General features: G+C 43.1%; 1 protein-coding gene across 1 annotated transcript in view; it reads right to left on the reverse strand.

The window, feature by feature from the left end:
* Map3k2 (mitogen-activated protein kinase kinase kinase 2) overlaps positions 1–6,490 on the reverse strand; it is a 72,633-nt gene extending 66,143 nt beyond the window's left edge. Inside the window, exon 1 of the mRNA XM_069989450.1 lies at positions 6,442–6,490. The gene's annotated coding sequence lies outside the window, so the exon portion shown is untranslated. The remainder of the gene's footprint in view (positions 1–6,441) is intronic.
* Between the last annotated feature and the right edge of the window lie 9,188 nt (positions 6,491–15,678).

Below are 15,678 nucleotides of genomic sequence, written 5' to 3' on the forward strand. Positions count from 1 at the left end.
TGTGGCTGTGTGTTGGTTTCTTCACCTGTAAACCAAGATAATATGATCTACCACAGTTACTTTAAATTTAAAAATGTGAAGGACTGGGAGTGTAGCTCAGTGGTAAAGCACTTGTCTGGCAGGTACAAGACCCTAGGTTTGATTCACTGCACCTCACAACACAGAAGGCAAAGAGAAGTTCTAGTCTATAGAAGACACTCAAATATTACTTTTCCTTCCTGTCACAATACAGTCTGAAACTGATAAAAATATGTAATAGCCTCAATCCCAGAAGACAGGCCTTTAGGAATAAGAACAGAAAGCCAAAGAGGACAGACCAGACTGAGATACAAAACAAAAATGAGATAAAAAAAAGAAATTAGTGAAATTAAGGATTGCAAAGATAACAGAGATTTAAATGCAGAGTTAAAGTACTCATGAAATGAAAAGTATTTTTAATTGGTCTTGCAGGGTTTAAAGAATAGAACAGCTGAAGGTCAAACCTGAGCTCTCCTAGAATGCAAAGTAAAATAACAAAGAGCTGAAAATATTGAGATGACAGATAGTGAACGTGGGGAACTAATTTAAAAATTATACACATAACGAAGAAACCACAAAACAAGGACAAAACTCAGGCATTAAAAAAACAATGGAGCTGAAACAAAATGAAATGATATGATTATGCAGACTTGAATCCTTTGTTTAAATACCAGTATAATACATCCATGAAGTCAGAGACTCATGAAGAAAAGCCAACAATATTTCTTCTTTTCCAATTTTCTTAAATAAGTTTAGCAAATTTACTCTTTGTTCTCTCTATAAAGCCTTCCAGGGGCTGGGAAGTTGGCTCAGTGGTAGAGCGCTTGCCTTGCATGCATGAGGCCCTGGGTTCGATTCCTCAGCACCACATAAGAAAAAAAAGCCGGAAGTGGCGCTGTGGCTCAAGTGCTAGAGCGCTAGCCTTGAGCTGAAGAACTGAGGGACAGCACCCAAGCCCAGAGTTCAGGCCCCACGACCGAACCCCCCCCAAAAAAAAAGCCTTCCAATAAGCTACTAAACATGCACTACTAGTTAAGTTTTTAAAAATCTACACATGAAGTTGTATTTGTGTGCTCATAATAATCAGAGTCAACAAAAAATTACATAAACCAATGAGACTGTAAATAAGCAAAAGAAAGTTGTTTCTGGAGCGGGGAAGGTGGCTCAGTGGTAAGAGTGCTTGCCTTGCATGCATGAGGCCCTAGGTTCGATTCCTCAGCACCACATAAGCAGAGAAAGCTGGAAGTGGTGCTGTGGCTCAAGTGGTAGAGCACTAGTCTTGAGCTGAAGAGCTGAGAGACAGCGCCCAGGCCCAGAGTTCAGGCACCATGACTGGCAAAAAAAAAAAAAAAAAAAAAAAGTTGTTTCTATGAAAATGGCTAGGTTCCAAAAAAACCATAGCACTGTTAAATTAGATATAGGTAAGCCAACTGTGAAGAGCAGGAAAATTATAGAGGCCTAGATGGTTCAAATATTCAGACTGCTTTACACTTTAAGTAAAATAAAATATACAAAGTAAAATGTTTATTTTTATTCTCCCTGACTTTTTTTTATTAAACTGGACACTATTACTTATAGCCATATTAAATATGCCAGCTTCTATATACATCAAAACAAACATGATTTGTGTGGATTATGGAAGATTAACTACTTGTGGGTTTGTGTGTGTGTGTGTGTGTGTGTGTGTGTGTGTGTGTGTGTGTGTGTGTGTGTGTGTGTGTGTGTGTGTGTGTGTGTGTGTGTGTGTGTGTGTGTGTGTGTGTGTGTGTGTTATGTGTGGCTCATCTTGGGACTTGCACGCAGGGCCTGGGTGCTATCCCTGAGCTTTTTCCCTCAAGGCTAGCACTCTTCCACTTTGAGCTACTGCTGCACTTCTAGCTTTTTGGCGGTTAACAGAGATAAAAGTCTCACAGACTTCCCTGCAAAAGCTGCCTTCAAACCACAATCCACAGAACTTGGCCTCCTGAGGATTACAGGCATGAGGTATTGGTGCCCAGCTTCTGATTATGGTTTTCTAGACACTTGTATGCTAAGCAGTCTTAATAAACATATGAATTAGGTACTATTATCCCTATTTTATCAAGGATAACTTCATAAAATAAACTGAAGGTTAGCTTAGACAATGGCACTGAATTTCACATTCAGGTCTGCCTTCCAAGCTCACATTCTTAGCTATTTACTAGCCTTATTTTCTTTATCTTTTCTGTATTTTTTTCCAGGAAATATAAGCAGTCAAGGTATAGAGTTTGTTAGATGAGTTCAATTGTAGCCTTCAATTCTTCAAGTCTTCAGAAGGCATCTTACCCACCCCTGTATCATTCATTGGATGGATATTCTACGATCCACAAGACCTAGTACTTTGGTAAAATTAAGCCCATTTTTTTCACTGGCCTGATAAAGCAGAAGGCAGCAATTAGATGCACAAATTCTGGAGTCAAACTGCTTGAATTCAAGTTCTACTTTCACCAGGTACTATAGTACCTGAACTTGGTTCCCTCATTGCAATGTAGATATAGTAACATTGATAGATTGAATTGGTGCAGAGATTAAATGAGTTAAATTCTTTAAAGTAGTTTTTAAATCAATGCCTAAAATGTAGGAAATTATGTTTAACTTTCCTAAATAAAGTAAAATAATAGCATGAAGGAGAAAAAGAAACAAATGAAAGTCAGTAGACTCAAAAAAAAGTGTAAATAACCAGTGATTTTGGTAGGCATTTTTTCTTATAACACTGTAATACTGTGCCAGGTGTTGGGTTATATAAATCAACCAAACACTACCTCTGTCCCAGAAGAACTTACTTTCCTACTGAAAGATACAGAGATAAGTACAGTGCATGTGGGTTGTATGATGGGAGAGGCACTATGCAGAGTACTTAGAATCATGAGGAGGGGGAGAAGGGAATATTTTTACAAATAAATAAATAAAATCCCAAGCCAGGCAAGGGTGGCTCCTACCTGAAATCCTAGCTACTCAGGAGGCTAAAATCTGAGGATCGCAGTTCAAAGCCAGCCCAGGCAGGAAAGTCCATAAGACTCCTATCTCTAAATCACTTCCAGAAAACTGGAAGTGGCGCTGTGACTCAAGTGGTAGCCCTCAAGCTGAAGAGCTCAGAGTCAGCATCCAGGCCCAGGGTGCAAGCCCCACAACTGACGGGGGAGGAGGAGGAGGAGGAGGAGGGGGAGGAGGGGGAGGAGGGGGAGGAGGGGGAGGAGGAGGAGGAGGAGGAGGAGGAGGAGGAGGAGGAGGAGGAGGAGGAAAAAAATTCCCAAGTATATAAGCCACATAGTGCTTTTAAAATTTATGGCACTATGAATTGCAAACAGGTAACTCAGTTGAACATTTTAAGAAAATCAGTGTTCTAGTTACAGCAGGAAATCTACAACAGATTTTATTCCTATCCCATGAGCTGGGTGGACATAGTATCAATACCCACATAAAAAGCAACAATCTAAGAGTTGAGTAACAAGAAAAGCAACAATTTTGAAGATACTACATAGCAGACATGTGATTAACCACCAGAAGAAATACAGTCAACTCATGTTCCAAGGATATCCAAGACACAGGCAAAATTATAGACATGCTTTTATGTTTGTAAAGAGAAAGTATCTTCATTTCCATATATATGATTTATCTTGATTTTAAAGAGATGTGTGAAAAACCTCATATAAACTGTTTCATGACTGAAATCACATTTTAATGGAATGTATTCATTAGTGAAATCCTATTACAAAGCTTTCTTTAGAACTATTACCTACTGTCAATTAGGAAATAAAGTTAATTTTATATTTGATTCTATATAGAAAAAATTTCTATCTGACTTAGTAAAAATGAGGTCCAACTTTAACAGTAATTAATACATCTCATCATCAGAAATTCATAAATTCATTCTCTACCCATAAATATTTGTTAATACAATCATCATGAAATGAAGACATGAAATAATCTTAAAACTTAAATCTTTAAATCTTTAAAAGGCTAGTGTCACTGTGCTAATTTTTCACAAGAATAGATTACTTGCTAATTACAGTGGAGACATTGTACAAAGTACACTGTATCACTGTACTCCTGTCCCAAGTGTTTACTTTGAAACTAATCAACTCTTTAAACCTAGTTTACAGCTAACAGCTAGTGTAAGGGAGAGAGGGAAAATATCTGACACCTCAAGTACAGAATGATTTTCTAAGACAAATGTCATTTTGGTATCTTTTTTTAAAAAATCAGGAAGTGGAGTTATGGCAAATGGTAGAATGCTAGACTTGAGCAAAAAAGCTTAAGGACAGCACCCAGACCCTGAGTTCAAGTCCCAGAAACAGCACCAAACGCAGGAGGGGGGGGGGGAGGGGGGAGGAGAAAAGAAATGACTTCTTAGTACAAATGGAAAAACTTAAATACAGATGGATATTAGATTACACTAAAGAGTATGACATCTAAGATTAACAATATTTTAGATATGTAAGAAAATGTCCTTATCTTTAGATGTACGATGACATGTTTAAGGGGAAAGTGTCCTGTTAGTTGAGTTTCAATAGTTCAGCTAAAAATAATACACACATATTCATAGATAAGCAAATATGGCAAGATACCAACAGATGTTGGCTCTAAAGAGTTATATGGTAACTATTACAGATCTCCTATAAGCCTGAAATCTTTTCGTACTAAAAGGTAAAGAATTTCAATTGTACAAGAAAAAAAATTTCAGAGAAAGCAAAATTTAAGGAAATACGAGAACACTAAAAATGACTTTATTTTCAGGACCTAATGAAATACGTTTTTGCCGTTTGGTAGCAATAAAGTAAACCAGAAAGTCCTTTTTAAAAAAAAAAACTGCTTTAAAGATCCAGTTTATAATGTAAAACAATTATTTAAATAGAACTTTTAACAGCTAGTTCTCTCAAAACAAAATACATAGAGAACATGATTAAGTAACTACAATGGTGTCATATTCAACCTAATTCAACAAGACTCACATATGTTTACATTTCAACTAAACAACAAAAATCAGTCTATAAACTTGTTAACTCTATAATGTGAACTTTTCCTACAGGCATTCGACTATAAATCCAACAGGCATTCAATCAAATATTTTGTTGGAGCTGATAACATAGGAGTGAAATTACAGAATACTTCAAATACTCGAAGGAATTTATCTCCATTTTCTTATGTGTAAGTAGAGAGAGCTCTGGCTCTGCTTATTCACTAACCCACAGTGAAGGAAATAATACAGTACAATGTGAAAATGCCAATTTTCAGTGAGACAGTAGGTACTGATTAGTAGCGTTATACACAGAAGAGAAATAAAATACACATCTGAGAAAAAAAAAACCATCACGCCGTCAAAAGATAACTTGCTGCAATATTCCACACATTAAATTTTGACCAAAATATATTGCATAAGACAACGCAAAATTAGTGTGTTAACATTGCTACATAATCCAAGAACACATTTTGCAATAAGGAAATCTCAAGCAAATCACCCAACTGTGAGTTCCCTGGGACGCCTCACTATCAAACTGCAAAAGAAAAGTAATTTCTCAAAACATATGCAGTTTTACCAGGTATATTCCTTCTTTTTTGTAAGAGGGAAAATGTTCTCTGCCCAGTCCTACCATATAAAAGGTAAACGTGCCTGGAGCCACTTTTTAGTGATGTATTTGAAAATCAAGAAAATGATCGGCCATCCTGCATGGGGGGGAGGGAGTGGAATAAAAACACCTAGATCTACCTTCGTGTTGAGAATTTACACCCAGGAAAAACCTAGCCACTTACCCTCGTCTTCCTCGCATATCTATTCTTTTTTTTTTTTTTTAACTTTCACAAGACAGAGAAATGCGGTCCTACAGAAAGACGTGGATGTAGGTGAGCAAGGCTTCCCCGATGGCTACCTGCACGATCTCAGGCAAATGCCTACCTTAATCTCTCGGAGCCTCAAACTTTTCGCCTGTAAAATGGGGAGAAAACATACCCACCTACCTCTCGGGGCTGGGAAGATGAAATCAGACAAGGAACAAGTACTGGGCGCAGAGTAAGCACAAGTAAGAGCCAGCTAGATGCTAACTACGGAAGGGAAGGTGAAACAATCCTAACGCACAGATTTCCATTTTGTGACAAAGCAAGAGACGAGACCTGCCGTGCTCACAGCACCTAACATTTCGGCTCCATCCCCGGGATCGGGGGCCAATAACCTTCCGACTCGAGTCACCCTCGAGGAGCAGGAGCGTCTGACAGCTCAACTCGACCGCGCAAACCCAGATTTCAGCCCCGGATACCGGGCCCCGAGTCGGCGCTCGGTCCGCCGAGAGCCCGGCAAGCACCCAACCAAATCCCCGCCCTGGAGAGAGACGAGCAGGGAGCCGCCAGCCCCCCTCCCGAGCCGCGGCTCCCGCCACACACACGCGCGCGCACGCACACACACACACTCACCGTCTGCTCCTCCGGCCGCAGGGAGCCGCAGGCCGAGCACTGGCCGCCGCCGCCGCCGCCGCCGCGCCCGCCCCCCCTCCGCCCCCGCGCGGCCTCCGGCCCGGGAGACTGCGGGCCCCGGGGGCTGGAGGGGCGCGCTAGAAGCTGCGCGCGAGCCGGGGTCCAGGCCCGACCTCCTTCACATGGAGCCCAGGCCCAGCAGGGTGGCGGGCACGCGGGCCTCCGCAGTGAGCCGCGACCTCTCGGCGCCCCTCGGCGCTTCTCGCCGCTTGCAGCCCCAAGGCCCGCGAGGAGCTGGAGAGAAAAGGAGGAAGCCGCCGGCGGGCGCCGCCAAAGGCCGGAGAAGAGGCGGGGGTGACGACTTTGCAGCCCGGGAGCGGAGAAGTCCGTTCCTCCGTTCTCGCTTGTCGCGGCCTCGAACGCCGCACCCAGCGCCACACCAACCTCGTCCAGCGCCGCAGCTGAGGGCAGCCCCGCCGCCACTACACACCGACCAGTGACGTCGGGCGTAGAGTGGCGCACGCCACGGCCGCCGCGCGGGTGCGCGCCAGCCCTCCTCCCTCCGGCAGCGGAACCGGTCGCGGGCGCGCGCGCTCGAGCGAGGCGAGCGTGTCGGCGCCTGCGCAGTAGACGCCGCGCCCACGCACACGCCGGCCCCGCCCACCCAGGGACACGGGGTTCCCAGTCCCGGCTCGGCCCCCGTGCCCCCCCCCCCCCCGCCCCGGGCTTTGGCGGCGGCGAGCGCCGTCCGCTGACGCGGTGCACGCGCACCTGGGTCCTTGGGCGTCTGCGTCCGACGTCAGCAGAGCGAGACCGGGGACTCCCCAGTGAACGGTGGCTGTGCGAGCGCAGAGCAGCAGTGACCAGCTCCAAATCCCGGGCCAGTCGTTGTGCATGCGAAGCTGACTCTCCGCACAGACCTCACCGATGATCGTAGGCTGACCCGCCAGCCTGAAGCCAGTCCCCGCCGATCGTCTAAACTGTGCGCTTTTTCTGCTCAGTTCGTGTCGTCCTTGTGGGTTGGCACGGCCTTACTTCTCCAGTTACCAGATGTGGAAATCCGCCCCCCCTCCATGAGCTGTCACACTTCCACCCCCCCGAGAAGCTAGTGGTAGAGTCTGAAATCCGAATCTCTGCCATGGATTCCTTCCCTGGCTCTCCAGAGCCCACGAAATAAAATGCAGATTAATCCAGTTAGCACTGGAGGTGCTCCCTAGGGTGCCTAAACTGGATCCAGAGGGTCTTTACCTCATTCTGGCCTAGAAAGCCTTCTCTCCCCGTCTCTCCTCCTCTCCTTGAAAATACCCCTTACAACTTGCGGTACCATTCTGCCCTGTGATACTGCGATGTGATTTCTCATTTTAATCTGGATTCCACCCCCTTCCGGCGTATGCCAGACCACACTTGGACTCCCAACTTTTGCAATGAGAGAGATTCAACATGCTTCTGGCAGACGTAAAATACTGCCCAGTTCAGGGGCCCGAGCGTTCAAGGGAGCTGGCCTGGAGATCTCAGAAACTGCCCTGAGGTGGTGTGGAAGGTCAAAATAACCTGTTTCCCCCGTACAGGAATTTCTATAACTGGCCCACTCATGGAGGTATCAACAGCACAGGGACAAAATTACAGAGCTAAATGAGCAGTCAATGTATGCCTACTTATTTTAAAAATGGAAGACTTTTGAATTTACACATGCATAAAATCTTGGTCTTTTGGGAATCATAGAGGAGGAAGAGCAGGCAGATGGAGAAAGGAAAGATGGAAAATGCAGTCATATGCGGTAGACAAAAAGGAAAATGGTACCATGGTTGGGGTATGGGTAGGTTTGGGCAAGTGGGGGAGAATAATGGAAGAGGTGACTTATCAAGATGCATTGTACAAACTTGTGAGCAGGGACAGGAGAGAGGAAATGGAGGAAAGTGAAGTAAGGGGTGACAATTTTTCAAGAAGCACTGTACTCATTACCTGACATGGAATTGTAACCCCTGTGTACAACTCCTTAAAAATAACAATAAAAAAGATTCATGATTTGTTTAGTAGAAACCCTTTTGTAAAACTGCTTAAAGATAATAAAAATAAAATTTTAAAAGATCCCTTTTTATTCTAACCTTTAAGATCTTTTAAAAACATTTAAGATCTCAGAAAAGAGTGTCTCTGAATTCTGAACCTTGTGTGTATGTGTGTGTCACTTTTAATCTTAAACTCTTCCCTTGTTTCCCATAGTTCTAGCATAACCACATTTCATGCATTTTGTTTATCAAGTAAGCTAGAAATTTATATTTTTTCCTCATACCTCTGCTCACTCATCCAAAAACATCATTCATTAATTGTTTCTTGCCTTCTTCCTATGCTTTGGACTGCTGTGATAAAATAACACCGTTCCCACCTCAAAGGGATTCAGAATCTTGTGAAGAGATTGGACAAGTATAAAAGCTAATTAAAATCCAGAATGACTTGCACTGTTCAGAGGTGTGTATCAGGTTATGCAGCAGTAGAAAGAATGGTGTCACAAGTGCTCCTGAGGAAATGAGGGACAGCTTCAAACAGGAGGTATGGCATGTAAGTATTCTGGTACTGCTGGGAATGGTGGTGCATGCCTGCAATCCCAGGTATTCAGCTGGTAAGTGGAATTGAAAAGAGGAGCAAAAGTTTGAGTCCAGTTTGGGCAACATTAATCTGAGCAAAAATATTTTTAAGAAAAAATTATCATAAACTTAGTGGCTTCAAATAGTGCCTACCTATCACAATAATAAGGAGGAGTTTCTGCGGGTATAACCAGAATCCAAGTGTCATTTGGACTGAGTTCTCATCTGGAGGTCCTGAGAAACAGCCTCTTCCATGCATTCTTATTATTGGCAGAATTAAGTTCCTTGAGGTTGAAGGATTTTCCTGTGCCTCCTTTTGGCTCCTTGAGACTACTTGAGTTCCTAGCCATGACCCCAGACCACATAGATGGTCCAACAATCAAAAGATAATTTCTTGCATGTCAAATCCCCTTTCCACATCAAATCCCGTTCTGACTTTCTCTTTTGTTACCAGCTAGAGGAAACTGTGCTTTTAAAGAATGCTTATGTTTAGATTAGGATCTGGATAACATTCTAGTAATGTCAACTGAGTCACAGAACTTAACCTAATCACAGGAATAAAAACTATTATAATCATAGTACTGAGGGCTTCATAAGCTAGACATACCAGTGAGCAAGTATCTTTAGGGACATCTGAGAATCTTGCCTGCTACCCATAATGAGCTGAAATCTGAGACAATTTAGTATTTGCAGGGAGAAGTTAAGACTGAAGGAGTGGGTGTCACTGGCAGAGATGAGCAAGTGTGCACAAGCTTGAAAGTATAAGAGAATGTACCTGCCTGGGAATGGCCAGAGGTGCTGGCCACTAAGCTTAGGAAAAGATGTAGACAAGGAGTACAGTTAAAGGAAGGCGAGAGCCACCTAGAGATTAGGAAGGAAAGATTCCGCAGCAGGCTAAAGAGATGAGATGCGCCATGAAGGTATAAACCTGAGTGGTGACCGTGACACATCTATATGCATTTGATTTCAGTAGATAAATGTCACCTGACCCAACACAGCTTAAATAAGGTTCATATTCTCACCTAATAAAAATCCAATAGAAGGGTGCAGGGTTGGTTCCAGCTGTGAAGTGACATCTCTGGAGTAAAAAATGCCATCTCCATTTCAAATGTCATTAACCAATCACTCCAACAAAGAAAATATAGAGGGAGAATCTCTCTCTCTCTGTTTCTCGGTCTCTCTGTCTTTATGTGTATGTGTGTGTGTGTGTGTCTGTGTGTTTCTTACACACAGAAACACACTTTTTTTGGTTTGGTTTATTTGTTTTTGTGGGTTTTTTTTTTTTTTTTTTTTGCAGTTCTGGGATCAAACCCATGACCTCATATATGCTAAGTGAGTTATGACTGAGCTACCCCTCCAGCCCCATTGTTTTGTTGTGTTGTGGTGCATTGTGTGTTGTACTGTCTTTTTAGAGACAAGTTCTCACTATGTAGCCCAAGCTAGCCCCAAACTCATGATCCTCCTCTCTCAGCTTCCTGACTGTTGGTACCACAGACTTTTACTACCATACCCAACCTACTGGGTTGGGGTTGTTTTTGTTTTTGTTTTTAATCTTTCTATTTTAGAACAGATTTAGATTTACAGAACAATTGGTTGAGATAGTACAAAGAGTTCCCATATGCGTCCACACCCAGTTTCCCCTATTATTATGTTAAGCTCTTACGCCAGTATGGTCCAGTTATCACAATAACTGAATGCTTATGGTTTGGACCTAGCATGGGCTAAAGGCCTGTGTGCTAAAGTCTTGGTCCTCAGCTTGGAACTTTTTGGGAAGGTGATGAAACGTTTAGGAAGTGGAGCCAAGTGGAGATCTTTAGGTCAATGAAGACCAAGCCTTGGAATGGCGTTGTAGTACTCCAGCCCTATCCTCACCCCCCACCCTTTTTTTTTCACTTACTTGCCGTGAGATAAATGGTTTGCTCTACCAGGAACTCCTGCCACATGTCCTACCACAAGTCCCAAGAACCGGAGCCAACGAACTGGGAACTTAACCCAAATAAATTTTCATTTTCTCTGTCTCTGTCTCTCTTCTTCTTCCTCTTGTCCCTGAGCAAAAAGACTCGGGGATAGCACTCTTCCACTTGAGGCACAGCTCTACTTCCAGTTTTCTTGGTAGTTGGTTGGAGATAAGAGTCTCAAGGGGCTGGGAAGGTGGCTCAGTGGTAGAGCGCTTGCCTTGCATGCCTGAGGCCCTGGGTTCGATTCCTCAGCACCACTTAAGAAAAAAGCCGGAAGTGGCACTGTGGCTCAAGTGGTAGAGCGCTAGCCTTGAGCTGAAGAGCTGAGGGACAGCACCCAGGCCCAGAGTTCAGGCCCCACGACCGGACCAAAAAAAAAAAAGTCTCAAGTTCTTTCCTAGGCTGGCTTCAAACTGTGATCCTCAGATCTCAGCTTCCTGAGTAGCTATAATTACAGGTATGAGCCACTGGCACACAACTCTCTTCATTTTTTTGTTATTGTGAAAATACTGTACAGAGGGGTTACAATTACATGGGCAAGATAATGAGTACATTTCTTATCAAGCATTGTAGCCTCCTCCTTTGTTTCCTCTTCCCATCCCTTCCCATCCTCCCTCTGCCCCCCCCATCCTCCCCGCTCCCCCCCCACTCTCTTCATTTTTTAAGTTGATTGACTCAAGTATTTATTATAGAAATAGCTGACTTAACCCAATTCCATACTTGATTCCGAGTTCCTCCATTTTTACCTGTCATCATGTCTCCTTGGTTTCCTCTTGACCGTGACTTTCCTTGACAGTTTTGAGGAGTGCTAGTCAGGTATTTTATTGAATGTTCTTCAGTTGTAATCTGTACAATGCTCTTCTCATAATTACACTCAAGTTCTGAGTCTAGGAAATAAAAGCACAAGAGGAAATGAAATTTTTAGCATAACATATCTTGGTGGCCTGCTTCTATAACAAACACCACTGTTACGGTTTGAATATGAAATGTTCCCCCACAGACTTATATGTTAAAACATAGGTCTTTGGGGCATCTTGTACCTGGCCCCTTCTTGTGTCCCTCTCTCTTGTCTCCTATTCATTATGAGGTGAGGATGTTCCTGAGTCACATGCTCTTGTGACCATGATATTCTGCGTAAATAGATGGGACTAAGCAGCCAGGGACTGAATCCTCTGAAACCCTGAGCTCAAATAAATCTTCCCACCTTTAGCCTGGCACCAGTGGCTCATGCCTGTAATCCTAGCTACTCAGGAAGCTGAGATCTAAGGATCAGGGTTCAAAGTCAGCCTGGGCAGGAAAGTCCATGAGACTCTTATCTCTAATAAACCACCAGAAAACTGGAAGTGGCATTGTAGCTCAAGTGGTATACTGCTTGCTTTGAGCTGAAGAGCTGAGGGACAGCGCCCAAGCCCAGAGTTCAAGCCCCACAACCGACCAAAATAAATAAATAAATAAATAAATCTTCCCACCTTTAAGTTGTTCCTGTCAGCTATTTTGGTCACAGTGGCAAGTAAAGTAACTAAGACTACCACAGACTATTTATTTCTCACAGTTGTATAGGTGGGGGAAATCAAGATCAAGGGACTGACATCTGCTGAAGCCATTTGTGTCATTCCTGGGTAGAAGGGTGAAAGGGAAGAGAAAGAGAGAAAGAGAGAGAGAGAGAGAGAGAGAGAGAGAGAGAGAGAGAGAGAGAGAGAGAGAGAGAGTGTATGTGTATCTTGGGGCTTGAACTCAGGGCCTGGGTATTGCCCATGAGCTCTTTTGCTTAAGGCTAGCACTGTTTCACATTGAGGAATGGCTCTACTTCCAATTTTCTGTTGGCTAATTAGAGATAAAAGACTCACAGACTTTTCCTGACTGGACTGGCTTTGAAGTGTGATCCTCAGATTTCAGGCCCCTGAATAGCTAAGCTTGCAGGCATGAGCCACCAGCCCATGACTTTATTGTTCCAACTTTTTGGGGTTTTTTTTTGTCGGTCATGGGGCCTGAACTCTGGGCCTGGGCGCTGTCCCTCATCTCTTCAGCTCAAGGCTAGCGCTCTACCATTTGAGCCACAACACTACTTCTGGCTTTTTCTGCTTATATGGTGCTGAGGAATCAAACCCAGGGCCTCATGCGTGCAAGGCAAGCACTCTATCCCTGAGCTACCTTCCCAGCCCAATTTTTTGAACTTTTTATAAGTCACCTACTCCCATAATAACAGCATTCATTCACTCATGAGATCTCTATCTAAACACTTCTTTAGAAGTCCCACCTTTTTGCTGAGTACCAGGGGCTCACACCTGTAATCCTAGCTACTTAGGCTGAAATTTGAGGATTACAGTTCAAAGCCAGCCTAAGCAGGAAAGTCCGTGAAATTCTTATCTCCAGTTAACCACCAAAAAGCCAGAAGTAGAGGTAGAGGTGTGGTTCAAGTGGTAGAGGGCTAGCCTTGAGTAGAAAAGGCAAGCAAGAGCTCAATGCCCTAGTTCAAGCCCCATACTAGGGGTGGGGGCAGGGAATCCCACTTTACAATATCTCTGCATTAGGGATCAAATTTTCCAGCAAATGAGCTTTCAGGGAGAAACTCAAACATAGCAATTATGTACCATCCACACTTATGACTGTTGGTGTTGACTGTGATCACCTGTCCGAGGTAATGCATACCTGGATCTCCACTGTAAAATTACTCTCCTTTCTCTCTTTCTAGACTGTACCCTTTACAAGGAAGTCATTATAGAGTAGGGAGTTATTTTCAATTTTGCATGAAAAGTAGTTACACAAGTTACCTAGAATTCTTCTACAAGGGAGATTTGTGTCTTCTCAACTACTTATCTCCACAATCATTTGTATCAACAATGGAGTTACAGATATCTGTTTTGTAGTTTGGTGATAATCCAGTGCTGCATTATTTATTTTGTTGCCCTGTTTAGTCCAGGTTGGGAGCTCTGTCAATTGGCTGCTGTGCTCTTTTAGACATACCTCATTGTAAGTTTTTTTATATTTTTTTCTCTTGAGCACTTCCTTATTCTCTGTACTATTGATATTTGATATTTCTCGAATATTTCCTGTCCTAGTCGAACACTCAGACATTTCTCCTATATGTTTTAGTTATTCTGATCACAATAGAAACCAACATCTGAAACTAAGTATGCTTAGGATTCTCTTCTTGTTAAGGACAATCTTCCTCACTATCTTGGTTAGCAGACTGTTGACTAGGTGGCATTTGCAGCAATGTCTCAAAATTGTGCTCCCAAATGAATTCTCCTTTTTCCATTGTAATCAAAATTTAGCTTGGCACATAGTCCTCCATAATAAAGAGCTCATTCCCCAGCCTCCCTTGCAGCTAAATGTGGCCAAATGACTAAATGTTGGGGTCAAAAATAATCAGTGGAAGTATCATCCAGGAACATTCCTTGAGAACCTCTTCTTTAGAGACCACTCCTTTTATTCTGTCTTCATTGATTCTCCCCTCCCCACACTTCATACAAGAATTCCTACTGACCATCCTGGAAAGTGAGGAAGAATGATGAGTTTGGTAACTGAACCCTCTTTATAGTCTGGCTCAACAAGGTTCTATACTTTCACATGGTAGAGAAATGAATGGCTGCCCCTTGTTCCATTGGCTGAGTGAGTCACATGGCTATATTTCTATAGGAGTCAGGATCTCCTTGTAGGGCACTCCTGGGACAAAGTACACTGCTTAGCCATAACTGCACAAAATCAGGTGAATTACAGGAGAGCAGAGAGATGGATAACTATTGATGAGAATCCAACTCTGACTATGTTGACAAGTGCATAGAGAAGTGGCACTTATAGAGCTGGACTGGGACTTATGTAATCTATAATATGTAAATATATAAGTGGTGTAAGGAAATCTGTTGTGATTACCTCAGGGCAAAGGGTGTAGAGATCTAATTTATTGTTACAAGAAATAAAACATTAACAGGGTAGATCAGATTTTGTTTTTGTTTTTGGATCCGGTCGTGGGGCCTGAACTCTGGGTCTGGGTGCTGTCCCTTAGCTCTTCAGCTCAAGGCTAGCGCTCTACCACTTGAGCCACAGCACCACTTCTGACTTTTTTTCTTTTTGCTTATGTGGTGCTAAGGAATCGAACCCAGGGCCTCAGGCATGCAAGGCAAGCACTCTACCACTGAGCCAACTTCTCAGCCCTGGGTAGATCAGATTTTAAAATACCACTATGCTTCTATACACAAAAAAGTCATTTCTGGATTATTATTATTATTGTGTGTGTGCATGTGTGCGTGCCTGCCTGCCTGCCTGTTTGCCTGTCTGTCTGTCTGTGCTGGTATGGGGACTGGAACTTAAGGCCAAGGCACACTCACTTAGCTTTTTTTTGCTAATGGCTGTCATTCTACCACTTAAGCCAAATCCTCACTTCCAGCTTTTTGCAGGTTAACTAAAGATAAGAATCACACAGAGTTTTCAGCCCAGGCTGGCTTTGAACCAAAATCCTTAGATCTTATCTCTTGAGTAGCTAAGGTTACAGGGATGAGAATTTCTACTGTTTGGAATACATAGGAAGTTTTCTGAGTATGTGCTATATGGTTTATCCCTGCCAAAACTCATGTTGAAATTTAATTGCCAGTGTAAAAGTGTTGGGTAGGGCCTGGTAAGGGTGTTTGGGCTGTGGGAGCTCCAAGTTCTTGAAGGGATTGAGGTGTTTCCCTCCAGCATCATTTTTTTGTTGTTGT

Source organism: Dipodomys merriami, unplaced genomic scaffold (genome assembly GCF_024711535.1).
Source record: "Dipodomys merriami isolate MVZ:Mamm:240054 unplaced genomic scaffold, mDipMer1.0.p SCAF_38, whole genome shotgun sequence".
NCBI classification, from domain to species: domain Eukaryota; kingdom Metazoa; phylum Chordata; class Mammalia; order Rodentia; family Heteromyidae; genus Dipodomys; species Dipodomys merriami.